General features: G+C 42.8%; 1 long non-coding RNA gene across 1 annotated transcript; it reads right to left on the reverse strand.

Annotated features, from left to right (window-relative positions):
- Positions 1–6,250: 6,250 nt before the first annotated feature.
- On the reverse strand, positions 6,251–13,154 carry LOC133058567 (uncharacterized). Its single transcript, XR_009693352.1, has 3 exons — positions 12,997–13,154; positions 11,557–11,663; positions 6,251–6,643 (listed from the first exon to the last, which is right to left on the reverse strand). It is a non-coding gene; the product is annotated as an uncharacterized LOC133058567 (long non-coding RNA).
- Between the last annotated feature and the right edge of the window lie 4,869 nt (positions 13,155–18,023).

Below are 18,023 nucleotides of genomic sequence, written 5' to 3' on the forward strand. Positions count from 1 at the left end.
AGAAGGAACACGGGGATCGGTAGCACAGGAAGGCAGGGACAATGAGAGCACGTGAGCCTCAAATCCAGCAGAAGATAAAAGTATATACTATGCTTCAAAATGAGAATCAGACACAGAACCTGTTTGTCATTAAAGAAAGTGGGCTATCAAAAACTCACTGGGAATTTAGCAGTATTCAAACCATTTAACTTGGTATCTTCACCTCTGGGAATCTATCTTATGCAAATGATCCTATTGAGAAAGTGACTTTTTATTTGAAATAATCTAACTTCAACAGTGCGGGGAGGAATAATTAAGTGAAGATTGAGCACCCTTTTGACCAAATAGCCATTAGAAACAGTATGGTCACAGAGTTCATAAGGATTCAGGAAATTGTTACGTTATAGTTGTGCAATAGTGTCCATTTTCTTTGTTCAAAAGTGAAATATATTCATTTGGAGAATGCAAATAATGACAACATTACAAATAAAATGAATTATAATCCCACATCTAGAGATAATGACAGTTGTACATTGGTTTAGTTCCTCCCAGTCTTTTCAATGTGAGTATGCATATATATGGGCTTTCCCTGGTAGCTCAGCTGGTAAAGAATCCACCTGTGATGCAGGAGACCTGGGTTCGATCCCTGGGTTGGGAAGATCCCATGGAGAAGGAAATGGCAACCCACTCCAATTTTCTTCCCTGGAGAATCCCCATGGACACAGGAGCCTGGCGGGATATAGTCCATGGGGTCGCAAAGAGTAGGACACGACTGAGCTACGAAAACACAGTGCATGTATATATATGTCACTTCCAGGTGGCTCCATAGGTAAAGACTCTGACTGCAATGCAGCAGACATGGGTTCTATCCCTGGCTCAAGAAGATTCCCTGGAGGAGGACATGGCAACCCACTCCAGTATTCTTGCCTGGAGAATCCCATGGACAAAGGAGCCTGGCGGGTTACAGCCCATGGGGTCACAAAGAGTCTGTCATGACTGAAGCGACTGTGCATACAGACATACTTTTAAAAATGGATTTAATACAGTACAGTTCAGTTAATTTAACTTAATTAAAATAGGTGAAAAAATGGAAAAATCATAGACATACATGCTAATGTGAATGAACTGTATGGTGGACTGGGGACGGTTTCCCCTCTCTTATTCCTCAGCAATTTTCATACTTGTCTGCTTCCTTAATAGAGTTGATTCCTGGTTCTCTGAGGTTGGGAATGATGGGAGAATTGGGAAAGACTTTTGGGAAGGGATAGATGGCTGACTTTCATGCTGAGAGTCTCTATTCAATGCCACGTGGTAGGACGGAGGCTTGATGTTTTTACAGAGCTGGCAGCTTCCTCATTCCCAATAGCTGGAGCTGAATCCCTGAGGAGGATCCCAGGTTGAAGATCAGGAAACAAAGCCTTTGTAAACATGAATTGTGTGTAAGTCAAGTGTCCAGATGAAAAAGTTCCAAGATCTTAGTAAAGAGTCATTTTTTTGAGATTTTTAGAAATAATTTCGTTTTTTTTTTTTTTGGCTGAGCTGTTGCTGCTCAGGCTTTCTCTAGCTGTGGTGAGTGGGATCTACTTTCTAGTTGCGATGTGCAGGCTTCTCATTGCAGTGTGGGGAACAAGGGCTCTAGGGCTCCTGGGCTCCAGCCCTCCTGGCACGTGGCTCAGTGGGTGTGGCTCCCGCCACAGCGCTAGAGGCTGAATAGTCATGGCGCATGGGCTTAGCTGTTCCGCAGGATGGGGGATATTTCCAGGTCAGGGATCAATCCTGTGTCTCTTGCGTTGGCAGGTGGATTATTTACCACTGAGCCACCAGGGAAGCCCAAAGCATCATTTTAACTTCCGAGCTACTCCTCTGACACCCAATTGTCTGACACCCAATTGTCACCTCCCTGTCTTACACACACACACACACACACACACACACACACACACACACACACGCACAGAGTTTTCCTTCCATTGACAACCATGAAGATCTGAACTTGCTTTTATTTAGGAAGCAACTAGTTTCCCTAGAAATCGTATATTATTTTTACAATGGGAAAATAAATAAAACTTTAAAAAATAGATAAATAAACCTGGTTGCGGGGTGGGTGGAATATTTCTTAGGCACACACTAAAGTTTTTACTAATGCTGTTGGGTGTTTATACTGTCCAGAAAACATTGCACCCCCTCCCAGCCTTCATGCTCACCCTAGGTTCCCAGCCCCTGCCAAGGACATGTGACCAAGAGGCAGGCCAGACAGGCCTCCTGTGATAGCCCGACCACTTGACTCCTTCCTCTTGCTGAATTCTGTCTTCTTTGCTAACAAGTCCACACAGAGAGAGCAGCTGGGCCCCAAGTGGTTATTTTATCAGAGAAGAATTAGCCCTGTTCTCAGACACCAGAATGAGTGTGTTTGAGGATCACTGTTACTCTGCTCCTTGACCCTCTGTCCTTCAGTCTAAATAATCCCAGTTCTTTCAAGTTGTTTTTTTTTTTCCCCATAAGCTTTATTGTTTCCTACCCTTTAATATCCTCACAATTCTTCTCAGAACCTCTCCCAGCCCTCCTCTTCCCTCTTTAATTACAGGGCTCAAACACAATATTCTAGGAAGCGCTTGAGCAGTGCTCAGTAAAATGGAAAGCTTATCTCAAGATTCCTACATGCTGGGGTTTATGCAGCCTTCCTAGGGTCACGCGATGCTGTCTTTTTAAGTAACTGCTTAAAAATGTCTCATGAACTGTTTATTATCTGCTGGGAGCAGCAGCTTGCAGAGGTGGGCATGGGGCAAGTCCCTCTGGGTGGTACAGCATACCAACTGTGCTGGCAACCAGCATCTGTGGTCACAGGAGGGGCGAACCTGGGGGCCGTGTCCCTCTCTCAGAATATCTGCCTCTTCAGAAGCATCCTCTCCCACCAGTAGACTATCCTATGATTTTACAAAATAAGACTCCAATCTCGTCATTTGTACTTTTCCTACAATTCTGTTATGTCAATGTGTGTTTCATGCAGGAGTTTGCATTTTAAACCCTTTCACTTCCAGTCGCAGAACAAGAGACATTCACTGCTGGGAGCATCTCTAACAATAGCAACTGAATGGACCATATTATCTATCTATCTATCATCATCTGTCTGTCTATCTAGCCATCCATCCATCTACATATCATCTGTCCATCATTCTTTCCTTCTTCTTGCCTCTGAGCTCATTAGTCAGACCACTGCTGCTGGTATAATCCTCTTTTTGTTGTGTTGGAATACCTAGGGCAGCTGAGACACAAGGCTACAGACATCTCTCTCCTTCCCTCTCTCCATGCCTTCCTTCTCTTCATTCAACAGAGCTCTGTTGGACACCTACACTCCTCCTTTCAGGTTATTGTCAAAATTCTGGGGTTAAAATAATGAAATTTTTTACTCTACCTCCACATGCCTCCTAATTTGGAATGAAGATCCAGATATAAAAAAAGAAGTGTAGCAAAAGCATATGGACACTGCTCCGGATATTGTGTGGCAAAAAGAAGAGTGGTCAGTTCTACCTGGGAGTGGACACGACACCAGGAAAGGCCGCTCAGAGGGGCTGCGACTTTTCTTCTACTATGAACCTACACTCACCATCTTCTGTCCCAAGACTCCCAACATACAAGGGGGCAGAATATTTTTCTTCCTTCTGAGCCAGTTGTGTTTCTGCTTTCCTGTCCCCCCAGGGCAGCTGGGTCACAATTTCGTAGCCCAGAGGCTCTTATTTTAACCTCTCAATGCAGAACTGTGGAAGCCCTCAGTGTATAAAAGCTATATATGTACGTGTGAGTCATGTGAGCGCTGTTTATGGGCCAAAGCACTAAATATCTAGTTCATTATGACTTGGTGGGAGAGTTGAAAATGGAAAACTGGCCACTGGAAACTAGGATCTGTATTTCCTCCATGCAGTTTAACAGCAAACAAATTAAATGCATCTTTGCTACTTATCTTGTAGCTACTTATCTTATATCTTTTTTATTCTTTATGATAATTTATTACAGCAAACCTCAGAGATATTGCATGTTCAGGTCTAGATCACTGAAATAAAGAACTATCACAGTAAATGTCACATGAATTCTTTGGTTTCCCAGTGCATACAAAAATTACACTTATACTACACTGTAGCTCAGTAAGAGGGCAATATCATCGTGTCTATATAAGTACATACTTTAAAAAATAATGCTGATGGGAAAATGGCACCAGTAAACTTGCTCAACTCAAGATTGCCACAAACCTTCAATTTATAAAAAATGCACTATGAAATATCATAAAAAGAAGTACAATAGAATCAATTATACCTGTATTCTCATGTTTAAATAAATTGCTATTTCCTCTCTACACCTCTCCTCACACCAATGGTGACACCATATGTGGGTCTTTCCACACCAAGGCATTCCATACCAAAAAAAAGTTTAGTTAATTTATTCATATTTATTCCTTGGCCATACCACACAGCAAGTGGAACTTCCCTGACCAGGGATCAAAACTGCATCCCCTACAATGGAAGCATGGGCTCTTAACCCCTGGACCACCAGGAAGCCCATAGTTCCCTGGTTCTTGGTGTTATACATTTCATTGACACTTACTACCCAGACCCCACAGGTGAAGCACTGGTCCTACGAGACTTCAGACACCAATCACAAGTCCAGGCTGGCCCCTGTGCTTCTGACTTGTCATGTATAAATCCAGGGTTTCCACGACCTTTTCCTGGGGTTTGATAAGTTGCTAGACGGGCTCTCAGACCTCAGGAAGAAGATTACCAGAAGGAACTAGATTACCAGTTTATTAGAAAAGGATACAACTCAGGAGCAACCAGATGGGAGAGGTGCATGGGACAAGGAGTGGGGAAGGGAAGCAGAGCTTCCAAGCCCCTCCAGACCTGCTATCCTCACAGCATCACTGCGTGTTCACAACCCAGAAGCTCTCTGCTTCTGATGGTTCAGGTGTTTTATGGAGGTTCCATCAGGTAGGAAAGCTTGATAAAATCACTGGCCACTGGTGATCTCCAGCCCTTCTCCCTGCCTAGAGGTCAGGGGTGGAGCTGAAAGTTCTAACTGTCTAATCACATGGCAACCAGTCCCCACTGTGAGATGGTCCAGAAGCCCCCAGGGGCCTGTCATCTTATTAGCATACAGGGAGACACTTATCACATAGGAAATTCCAGGGGTTTAGGAGCTGCCTGCCAGGAAAACAGCAAGGCAGGCAGAAACCAAATAGTAATATATATTTCTTAATATGTCCTAATGGTATTTTTATATTTGAACTTACCTTGAGTATTGGACTGTATATACGTCCGATTGTAATATTGTAAGTTTTGTTTGGTTACCACAGTAAACTGTCTACCACTGTTTCAGTGCTAGAGTGTTTACAGCCCAAGGAGGGATTTGGACACACGTGAGGTGTCTTTGGGCTTCCCCGGTGGCTCTGTAGCAAAGAATTCGTCTGCCAATGCAGGAAATGCAGCTTCAGTCCCTGGATTGGGAAGATCCCCTGGAGAGGGAAATGGCAACCCACTCCAGTATTCTTGCCTGGGAAATCCCACGGACAGAGGAGCCTGGTGGGATACAGTTCTTGGGTTCGCAAAGAGTCCAACACGACTGAGCACACACACACAGACGAGGTGTCTTCAGTTGTCATAATGGTGGAGGGAGCATCACGGGCAATGAGCACCCATGCATTTTACTCCAAACTCACAAGTAGGTGAAAAACCCCTTTCCACTTATGAATCCCCAAGCTAACTTGGTTGTACCTGTAAGTACAGAGCACTTTTGGCATCATCTTAATATATGCTCACTGTTCCAACAATGTAACAATCATGAGGAGAAGTGGGCAACAGAGGATGAGATGGTTGGATGGCATCCTCGACTCAATGGACATGAGTTTGAACAAACTCCGGGAGAGAGTGAAGGACAAGGAAGTCTGGCATGCTGCAGTCCGTGGGGTCACAAAGAGTTGACATGACCGAACTACTGAACAACGATGATCATGTGAAGCAAGGGATGGTTGAATTTAGTTTCCTGGGAACTTTAACAAGAGTCATTCACCATTTTCAAAAATTATGTCACCAGTGGTAATACCTTCATGATATACAAGCTGCCAACACAGCTCAGCTGAATTTGTCAGTGTTTATGATCATGTATTCATAGTGCTTCTTTGTGAAGACATAGCACCTGACTGTCATCATTACATCTGGGTGTGGTTGTACCCAAGCATTTGTGACTGAAATACATGTTACATTATTAGAAATTATTCCTTCACTCTTACATTGATTTAAAAAGATTGTGTGTGAGGATGGTATATTAGCCATACATTTTATTTTGTGGTGATAATGGAAAAGTTACATGACATTTGTATTAAAAACAGACTTTGGATCTGCTGGAAACTGAATGTTTGTGCCTGTCCTTCAGTGAAAATGCATATGTTGAAGACTCATACGCACGGTGATTGTATTAGGAGGTGCGGGACTTGAGAGGTGACCGGGTCATGCGGTGGAGCCCACATGAATGGTACTAGTACCCTCATAGAAGGGGTCCCAGAGAGCTCTCTTGTCCCTTCACCATGTGAGCATGCTGAGAGAAGACAGCTGTCCGTGGACCATGAACCAGGTTCTTCCAGGTGCTCAACCTGCTGCTCCTTGATCGTGGACGTCACAGCCTGCAGATTGTGAAAAACAGATGTCTGTCACCCAGTTGATAGCATTCTGCTACAGCAGACTGAACAGACCAACAGGCTTGAGAACTGTTATTACTCTGCAACACTTTGCTCCTTTTATACTGGTTTTTCCAGTAGTCGTGTATGGATGTGAGAATTGGACTATAAAGAAAGCTGAGCGCTGAAGAACTGATGCTTTTGAACTATGGTGTTGGAGAAGACTCTTGAGAGTCCCTTGGACTGCAAGGAGATCCAACCAGTTTATCCTAAAGGAAATTAGTCCTGAATATTCATTGGAAGGACTGACGCTGAAGCTGAAACTCCAATAATTTGGTCACCTGATGCAAGAATGACTCATTTGAAAAGACCCTGATGCTGGGAAAGATTGAAGGTGGGAGGAGAAGGGGATGACAGAGGATGAGATGCTTGAATGACATCACCGACTCAATGGACCTGAGTTTGAGTAAACTCCGGGAGTTGGTGATGGACAGGGAGGCCTGGCATGCTGCAGTTCATGGGATCGCAAAGAGTTGGATACGCCTGAGTGACTGAACTGATATATATATATATAAATATAAATATATATATATGTGTGTATATATATATATATATTGCTTACAACTTTAAAGAATTATTGGGAGATTTGATTATCATTCCCTAGATTCTTGTCCCCTTTACATTTCCACAGAAGCCCTTCCCACCTTCTTCAGGAGCCTTCGTTGATCCTTTCTAGGGGTGCGGTTCTGCCTCCGCAGGTGTCTGCCTTCGGTGGCTCCTAACAAAGCTGCCTTCCTCAGAGCTTAGCCTTTCTTCTTTGTTTGGGGCATTGCTTTTCAGCCAGATGAACAATGAAACCCAAACTCTGGTAATGAAGCCAGGATTAGCTGGCTTGTGGGAGGAGGTCAGCTCAGACCAGAGAAGTCCTTAGAAAACACTGGTCTATTATCTCAACTCCCGAGAGAAACTTTTAGTCATATCCTGGTTTTTCAATCAAAGGCATGTCAGCATGCGGCAAAGGGTGGCACATACGGTGTCTTTGTATGAATGAGAAAATGGGGCCCCCTTCAAGGCAAACAATTGTTACAAGGCTCCTCCGCCCCCAGCTGATACAGCTGAACCTTGATCGGAGGCAGGATGGATCTCAGTCCTCGCTCTTTCCTGCAGCCAGAAGAGCCCTGATTTGGGCCTTTGGTACACGGGGAATGATGATCAGCTGGGCCTGGGCTAAGGGACACTTGTGATCACCTGAGGTCTGGGCTCCATAGAATTAATTTCCAAATGTGTCTCTCACAGGCCTCCATCCAGTTAAGACCTTGGATCCTGGGGGCAGGTTGCCTGATCCAAAGTTCATTTCTATCACTTAGTATCTCTGAACTGTTGGCAAGTTGGGTGAACTTGGGATAGTTGCTTAAACTTTTAATGCCTGTTTTCACATTAAATAGGGATAATGGTAATATCTATTTCCCCAATAAGGTTGTTATATGGATTAAATGAGTCAATATTCACATATTAATACGAATAAGGTATAGAACAGTACTGGATACATAATAAGAACTACTTAAGTTTATTTGTATATGAGTTCCTAACTCTACGTATTAATTAATATATAATGTTTGGTTGCTAAGTCGTGTCCTACTCTTGTGACCCCAGGGACTGTAGCCCACCAGGCTCCTCAGTCAATGGGATTTCCCAGGCAAGAATACTGGAGTGGGTTGCCATTTCATACTCCAGAACTAATATACAAATAAGCTTCAAATAAAGGTCTTTAAGGCTACACTTCCTAATTATATTATACTGAACTGTGTTTGCATCTCCCCTACTAGACCATAATCTCTCATGAAGCCCACCATTTCTTACCCATTCTGAATCTCCCACGTGGTAGCAGAGTGCTGGCTCCTCCCGGCTCAATGAATGTGTTCATTGACTGACTGACTGAATGGATGGATGGATGAATGCCTGGAGCCGAGCTGTGCCCTCAGGATGTGACCCTCCTACATGGGGTTTCACCTCCTCAGCCAAGCCATGACCGTAGAGGACTTAGCAGGATCAATGAGGCTTCTGACCCTTCCTGATCCCACTGAGGTTACCAACAGGCGGAGAGACGGCTGGCTACCAACGGATACTGTTAAATGAACAAAGACGTCTGTGGTCTTTCGGCTGCCCGTCTGGCACCTTGCAGGAAAGTGAAACCGAGTGTGAAACACACCTGTTCTCTCTAGCCTTTTAACTGGCAGAGCTTTAATTGCCAAGGGGAGGGAGGGGTGGGAGGTCTAGGCTTTGAAAAAGCCAGGGAATTAATTGTGTGTTAATGGATGGATGTGCATCGGTTGGGGCGGGGGGCAACCTGGGCGGGGAAGGGGGTGGGGAGCAATAGAACATTCTGGCCTCTTGGCCTCTTTATTCCTCACTACTGTATGCCTAGTTGAAAGCCAGATGGCCCAGACCAAAAGGAAAACACATTCACTTTGGGAAGAGAAATCTTAGAGCTTGCTTCTAGTGAGTAATGATTCTAGGCGGCATCTCCAAACCTGGAGCTGTCCTTTGTTCCTCATGTTTCAAATAGTGAACGGTCAACCCCAGTTAAGGCATTCAAGGCTCTTTGGGGTTTGTGGGTTTCAGCCCCCATCCCCTCCTCTCTCTGTCCAAATTTCTCTCTGTCCTTCAAATCTTAGTGCACATTTTGGCCTCTGTACTGTTGCTATTATCTCTGCAAAATGCCATCTTCCTCTTCAGTTGTTTTCATAGTGGTAAAAAGTCTGCCTGCAAATGCAAGAAATGCAGGTTTGATCCCTGGGTTGGGACGATCCCCTGGAGGAGGAAATGGCAACCCACTCCAGTATTCATTCTTGCCTGGAAAATCCCACAGACAGAGGAGACTGGCGGGCTATGGTCCATGGGTTTACAAAGAGTCAGACACAACCGAGCGACTGAGCACTCATTTTCTCTGTTTGTTTGTTTTTATTTTTGCTGGGCTCTAGGGGAAAGGCTGGGAAATACCTCCACAGGTTGTGCCCCACTAGGGAGATGTCCATCACGATTTTCCTGGGATAGCTCTCAGAGCTTTTTGCTTTCTCTTGGAGCTGCTGCTCTTGCTTGCTGGCGGTAGCCTCTTCAGGTCCCCTGCTGTGTGGCTCCTCCTTGGAAGACAATTTCTTCTTTTTTGGGGGGGACCCTCTTGTTTCCTGACTCTTCAGGGTCCTAACTGGTTCCTCTTTTGGGAAAGATTTCTTCCTTTTGGGAAGACTTCCAGTGAGCACTCATTCTTTAGGACTCCATTTAAACACATTTCCTTCAAGATGTCTCTGAGACCCTTTAACTCCAGCCATTTTAAGACTTTCCCATGTGTTTTTCCACCTCCTTTTGCACTGAAGATATACAAATTTTAAAACATAACTTTGCTTATCAAATTACTTATTATTTCTAAAACATTTGATTTATAATTGGCTAAGGTTTTTTTGGCAAATAATTATTTATCCTTGGGAATTCTGGTAAAGTAAGGAAACTTACCCTATAGATTGTTTTCAATTTGTAATGTCATTTTATAAATATTAAACTTAACTGTCATTGAAGATAAATACTTATAAATTTGGGGTTTAAATTTTTTCTTTACATATTAGGAAGCCATTACTCTTTTATGGCCCTTGGAAAGCTGGGCTTTTTTCTTGACCACAGGGCTTTCTGAGCCTCTAACGTAATATTAATTTTGATCAAATTCAGCTACCTGTTGGAAAAAGGGGTACAGAGGATATGGTTATAACCAACCAAAAAATGCCACAGTTGTGAACCTGCAGGCACTGAATATTATGCCATGAAAACACAGAAGTCAAACAAGTCACTTTATAAGGGGTAATTTACAAACTTATCATAATAATTGTAGATTTTTATATACTAGTAGATTAAAGTGTGTGTACTCAGTCATGTCTGACTCTTCTTGACCCCTGTGGACTTCAGGCCATCAAGGTCCCCTGTGCACGGAATTCTCCAAGCAAGAATTCTGGAGTGGGTTGCCATTTCTTACTCCAGGAGATCTTTCAGACCCAGGGATCAACCTGTTTTATTTTATAATTTTTAATATCTTAATATTCTTTCTTTCTCTGATCCTCACAATAATACTGAAAGCTGGAAAGGCAGAGATTACTACCTTCTGTGTGTGCATGTGAGTGTGTGTGTGTGTGTGTGTGCGCGCGTGTGCATGCAAAGTCTCTTCAGTCGTGTCCAACTCTTTACAACCCCATGGAGTCTAGCACTCCAGACTCCTCTGTCCGTAGGATTCTCCAGGCAAGAGTACTGGAGTGGGTTGCCATGCCCTCCTCCAGGGGATCTTCCCGACCCAGGGATCGAACCCGTGTCTCTTATGCCTCCTGCATTGGCAGGTGGGTTCTTTACCACTAGCACCACCTGGGAAGCACTAGCACCTGGAAAATTAAGAGTACACAAACTGTAAAAGATACAGAACACTTGAATAAGACAGTTACAAGGTTGATGATATAAACACCCACAAAACCTCACACTTAACGATGAGACTACACATTGTTCATAAGCAAACGCAGAGCAGGGGGCCTAGGAGACGTCATCCTCTGGTGAGGTTATCCTCAGAGCAAGCAGCACAAAGGAAAGAGGAATACACTCTGCCTAGTTTGGCAAGAATGGCTGAAGGAGGCTGCCACCAGTGGCGTCTGGAAAGGTTTTATAGAGTAGGCATGAAGGAATTCACTTGTTGAGTTGGTGAGGAAGGGAAGAACATTCCAGTAAGTAGAACTAGCTTATGGAGACAAAAAAGTTCCTTCCTGCTAAGGAGAAAGAGCAAGTACTTCTGTGTGGCTAAAGTACAGAGAATTTTGAGAAAAGACACTGAAACTTAAGCAGTGACCAAGGCAGAGAATGTGTCACAGGACAGATCCAAGTGTATACTTTACCCTGTAGTGTAGCAGTTTCCAAATGGCAGCCACCCAGGCATGGCCACCGTGATTTTTGCCGTATCTATTCGCCAATTGCATTTCATTCTTCTTCAGGTCAACCAACTCTAAAAATCAAGTATATTTATTGAAAAAGGAAATTGTATATCACCTCTGTACATGAACAATGATTAACTTTGTCGTTAACAGAAGTTAATTATTTAAAAGATACAGAAAGCACAATAAGATTACTACATTTTAGACATATATGTGGACTATGGTGAGCATCCCATATTCCCTTTCCCCAGTAAAACCATAAACTCCTAATGTGCTATCATTCATGTTTGTCTGCATTCATGCGCAGTCGCTTTAGTCGTGTTCAACTCTTTGCGACCCTATGGACCCTATGGACCCAGGCTCTTCTTGTCCGTGAGATTCTCTAGGCAAGAATACTAGAGTGGGCTGCTATGCCCTCCTTCAGGGGATCATCCTAACCCAGAATCAAACCACAGTCTTCTGCATCTCTTGCATTGCAGGCAGATTCTTTACCCACTGATCCACCTGGAAAGCCCTCATTGGTTATTGTTCACATATAAAAACAAATCAATGCAAAGAAAGAAATATCTAAGGGTGAAATCGGAGGACTTTCAGGGTAAGTCATTTACTTGAATCACATAGGTAACCTTCACTTCACCAAATGTTTCTGCGTATGTTAGGCAAATTACATTTCTATCTCAGTCCACAGAATAAGGTAACAATAAATGCCCTCTTAATTAACAGAGTTATGGTGAGAATTTAATGAGTCTGTATAGCAGTTTGGAGTGTAGTCTGATATTTAGTGAATGCTTATTATAAACAAGGCACCCTGGTAAATGTTTTATATGCATACTTAATCCTCATAGCAGCCCTAGAGGTAGGTACTATTATAGTTATCATCTTACAGACAAAGAAGCAAGACTCAGAGAGTCTTACATAATATGCCTAAGATAGCACTGCAGGCAAATCAGAGTTAGAACATGAACTCTAACCTTCATGGCTCTTAAGTTCTCAATATTAGTCCTAACAAATCTTTTATTTGAATAGTTTATTCTCCTCTTCTCAGAGGCCTTTCCTTTTCACTAGATTTTATTTAGATGTAGAGGATTAGTGTTATTAATATTGCCAGGTAAAGGGAAAACATATTCAAATCTGATGACTATTAGTTGACTGAATAATTATTTTCATACTTTGCTAAGTTTACGAAGTTGTTAAGCCACATCTAGTCATTCAGTAACAAAGACCATTCAATCAATTCAGGCAAAAAAGTTTTCACATTTAACCAGCCTCCCTTGAAGATGATCTGATTTTATTAATAGAGTCTCAAGAAATATTTGGCTTATCATGGTCTTTTCCTTGTGTTGGATGATAGAAAGCTCAAGGTGAAACTGTAACCTTCCATCTACAATTGGATCGTTCACTGACCTTATTCCTGCTGCTGCTGCTGCTGCTGCTGAGTCTCTTCAGTTTTGTCTGACTCTGTGCGACCCCATAGACGGCAGCCCACCAGGCTCCGCCGTCCCTGGGATTCTCCAGGCAAGAACACTGGAGTGGGTTGCCATTTCCTTCTCCAATGCATGAAAGTGAAAAGTGAAAGTGAAGTCACTCAGTCGTGTCTGACTCTTAGTGACCCCATGGACTGCAGCTAGTCTTCTCTTATTTTCAACATTATTGTCTCTTGTCCTGATTGCCTCATTTATTTATTTATTTGAGATAAATTCCTTTTTTAAAATGTAAACTTAAGGTATATGAAGTATCTTTAAAGTATATGAAAGTATCTTTACAACACTATGGCTCCCCTGGTGACCCAGCTGGTAAAGAATCCGCCTGCAATGCGGGAGACCTGGGTTCGATTCCTGGGTTGGGAAGATCTCGTGGAGAAGGGAACGACTACCCACTCCAGTATTCTGGCCTGGAGAATTCCATGGACTGTATAGTCCATGGGGTTGCAAACAGTCGGACACCACTGAGCAACTTTCACTTTACAACACTATACGATTAAGATTCCAGTGGAAATCTAGACAGTCATGTATGGAAACATGTTCACTTATTGTGGGTTAATTCTTTTCCATTTTCACAAAAGTTTCTGAATCCAGGTTCATGATTCCACAGAAATGTTGGTGACTGTAGTTGGAGCTAAATGTTTTCTTCCACTGAAAACCTTCAGTCTTCCTTTTCCTTTGTTTTCATTAAATCTGGGAGTTCAAAGTATTTGACAAGTAATCTATTTACTTCCTTGTTTCAATTATTTTGTTGTGTATTTTTCTAAGCTAACTTAAATTCTTTTAAGAAGGTGGAACATAAATACAGCAATTAATTATTCCATTAACAAAATGAGTAGCCCTGGGTCCATTTACCTGCTCCCTCAATCATTTCCTAGATTGGCTAATCCATGAGAAAATGTGCACAATGCCCGAAAAAAAAAAAATCTTCGTTCTGCTCTTCTGAACCACCAAAATGAATAGTTTGTTGAAAAATCAAAAAACCTAATCAAATCTAAGCTATTAATCCATTGTATGCCTCTTGAGGGGTTTCCTGAGATGTTGATTGAACACTTGTTTTATTTCCACTAATAAAGAGATCCAGAGGCTCTCCTTGGAAGGGCCGGAGGCAGGACCCATAAGCAAAGGACCAAAGAGGTTTGCAGGCTCCAACCACCGAGCTGGAAGCAGAGGCCCCTGGCTGGACCAGGATCCCACTTGTGTGTGCAGAAAGCAGAGCCAGGCACCAGACCAGGGCCTGAGGTATCAGCTGAGAGTTGAGTCTGTCCTTGTACAATGAGGCACCTGGTTTCTACCTGATCTAAGGAGTCTGCAGAGCTGTATCTCTCCACAGGTGGGAAGGCTCCCCTTTAAATGTGTGAGGTACCCCAGAACTGCTGCTGTTATTATTATTACTTATTTTTTAAACACCAAGTGGGTTAAGGTCTGATTACTAGTGATCACCAAGGTTGTTAAACTAGAGGTCTGTTATGTAGGGCTGGGTATTTGCCTGTGTTTCCCAGGAAAGGTGTGTCCCCAGGCCTGTAGGAGAGAAATTCCTTTTCTTTTGGTTAGACAGTGCAATTTTCCTGAGCAGGAGAGAACTCATTCAGGCGCAGAGAAACCATTAGCTGGCACTCTGGTGCAGTGTGGTGTCCAACTCCCCAGGAACCATCAGAAGTCAGGCTTTCCCGGAGCCCATCTTTTGTGATCCAGGGCACTCTTCTACGTAAAGATTAAAGGGCTTGTGATCTGGGCTTGCATTGTAGCCTCTGATTTAAGAAACTTTTCCCATGGTCTTTTCCTACTTTCCTTTTAAATGCCTTTCTTTAAATCACTGATGGCGATTAAAGATAAATATTTGGACTTATTACACATTATTTCTAATGCTGGAGAAAAGCATTAGAAAAGTCTTCTATGCAGAGATGCTCAATTTTTTTGGCCTCAGAATGCCTATACACTCTTAAAAATTATTATAGACATGGAAGAGCTTTGGTTGATACGTACTGATTTGTGTTGATATGTCCATATCTGCTATTTTAGAAATTTAAATGAAAACATTAAAAGTACTTATTAATCAACTGAGGGATAGTAATAATAAACATGCTATGTATTAACTACAATTTTTATGAAAATAACCATTTAAAGAAGCTTAACAAAAGGTAATGAGAAGAGTCATATTGCTCTATAATTTTTGCAAATTTCTAATATCTGGCTTAATAGAAGACAGTTGGATTCTCATATTTGCTTCCTCATTCTGTCTATTGTGATATCACAAGTCATGTAGCTTCTAGAAAACTCCACTCATGAGAAAATGAGAGTGCAAAAGGCAAAAAATAGCAGTATTATGAAAGTAGCTTGGACTCTGCAGATCCCCTGAAACGATCTTCGCACCCACTTCAGGGTCCCAGGCTACACTTTGAGAACCAACTGACTACTGTGTATTGTCCCTTCTCTAATACAAAGGAGATAAAAGAAACAAGCCCTTTGGAATATTTGATTTTATTGAGCCATCCAGTTTTGAATATTGCAGATCATCCAATTTATCCAAACCCTAGTATTTATTTAGGTCTTTTCATGAGGGACTCATTTTCACCAAGTCCACCTTTCTAACTTTGAAATAACCAATGTATGCCCTCAGGTTCTCAGAGCCTCCAACACACAAATGACTCTCTTAGTTCTAGCTTTAAACTCTTGGGAAAGAGCTCTCTTGGTTCACCTGAGGCCATTCCACTCTGGTTAAAGATTAGGGTCAGGATTTAAGAATATGATTGCTTTGTTTGAATCAAGACCAAAGGACTATGGTCAAGGTCTTGAGGTGACACTGAACCACAGTTCAATATGTAGAAGTTGTTTGGGATTTGAGTCTAAGGCATGTGTGTATTTGTGTGTGCTTTGTATGAGAGGATTAAGAGAAGTGGGACAAATTTAGATTCTCCTGTTTAATGATTTATTTAAACTGCCCTCAACATCCTCTCTTACTGACCCCTCTGTTGTCCCACTTTCCTAGACTCAGCAGCAGGAATGCTTCTGTTCCCTTCATTCATTTAAACACTTCAAAGGACATTCACCCACTAATATCCTGTTGATGGCAGCTATTGACTTCCAGGAAAGGAGTTCCTGGAATTCATAAATGCAAGACTAAAACAAAGCAAGGGGCATAGTCTTGAGCAACCCCCACCCCGCGGGGCTGTTCGAGAGTGTCTAGGGGACTTTGCTGTTATCAGTCAATCTTTCCTTGCCATCTGTGCCTTTTGTTTATAATGCAGTTGATTAAAATCTCCTGTATTTAACCTAGCTATTTCAAGTTCAATAATAAGGGGAAATTAGCTCCAGGATTTCCATGATAGTCATTTGGGTTTAACTTCAATGGGCAGAACCCAAGCAGAATTTTTCATGCTGTATCTGCTCTGCGGCTTGTTCTACGTTGCTGCTTAAAGCTTATGGACATCTTTATCTGCTGCAAGGGCTTCTGGCAACTGAGTCTGGACTCAAAGATCAAATACAAACATTATACAATGCAGAGGGCTAAATTAAGCCAGTTAACCGCTAACAAAGCTTAACTTGAGCTGGTGAAAGTGAGGAACTAAAATAATGCTTTCATATTAGTATAGTACATATAAACGGATGTCCAAAGAAACTTCTCCTAAACTACTTCATTGATGAGGAAGAGTCATTGTTGACATTTACTGACCTGGCTCTCAGTTGGGATGGAGGAAGTAGGTATTGTCACTATCATCATTCCATGAGGAAACTGAGGCTTGCAAAGGTCAGGTAGTTTGCCCAGACTAATTAATTAGTAAACCGTTAGTTGAAAACTTGCTTCCAAACTGTCTGACCAGTTAACTGCTGCACTATTCTGAAGTAGCTAGGGTGAATTAAACGCATTCCAAGCAATGATGTTCCACCATATTTTATGGTATCAGCCAGGGAAAGCTTGTCTGTTTTCCCTCCCAGCCCACCTTACCTCTCCCAAGCCCTCCAACTCCCAGTAGAGGATAAGCTCTGTGAGGATAGGAGCTTTGTCTATCTTTTTCTCTGTAGAAGCCCCAGTGTCTGGACAGGCAGACATGCTCAGTAAATGCCTACAATGAATGAGTGAGTGAATGGACAAATGAATGAATACATGAACAAATAAGTGGAATTGCCGCATGGGATACTAATTTCTGATTTATTCCCAGGTGGTGCTAGTGGTAAAGAACCTGCCTACTAATGCAGGAGATGCAGGAGACAGGTTCATTCACTGGATCAGGAAGATCCCCTGGAGGAGGACATGGCAATCCACTCCAGTACTTTTGCCTGGAGAATTCCCATGGACAGAGGAGCCTGGTGGGCTCTGGTCCATGGGATCACAAAGAATCAGACATGACTGAAGTGACATAGCATGCATGCATGTCTCAGGACAGACAGTAGCTTCTCATATTACTCTTCCCAGAAAAAGGCAGGTTTTCATTATTGGGATAAACTCAAGCTTGGTATCAATGCCAGTTTTTTCCTCTACAAATGAATACATTTTATTTAGTTCCCAAATATTTACTGAGTCCTGCTGGGTACTGTGCTCGGTGCTGAGGTTATAAAAGTGCACAAGACTCAGTCCACATTCTCACAGAATATATAGCCCACTGGGGGGTGGTGCAGCTGCAAATGGGCAATTACAAATCAGTATGATGAGTGTTATGGGCTTCCCTGGTAGTTCAGCTGGTAAAGAATCCGCCTGCAATGCAGGAGAGTCAGGTTCAATCCCCGGGTGAGAAAGATCCCCTGGAGAAGGAAATGGCCACCCACTCCAGTATTCTCGCCTGGAAAATCCCATGGACAGAGGAGCCTAGCAGGCTACAGTTCATGGAGTCGCAAAGAGTCAGACATGACTTAGTGACTAAACCACCATGATGCGTGTGAGATGGGCAAGTTGTGGTGCTCTGGGAGGTGCACCGAGGAGCGCACTCAACCAGAGGCAAGGGTGATGGAGAG

The sequence above is a fragment of the Dama dama genome, chromosome 6 (genome assembly GCF_033118175.1).
Source record: "Dama dama isolate Ldn47 chromosome 6, ASM3311817v1, whole genome shotgun sequence".
In the NCBI taxonomy this organism is placed as follows: Eukaryota; Metazoa; Chordata; class Mammalia; order Artiodactyla; family Cervidae; genus Dama; species Dama dama.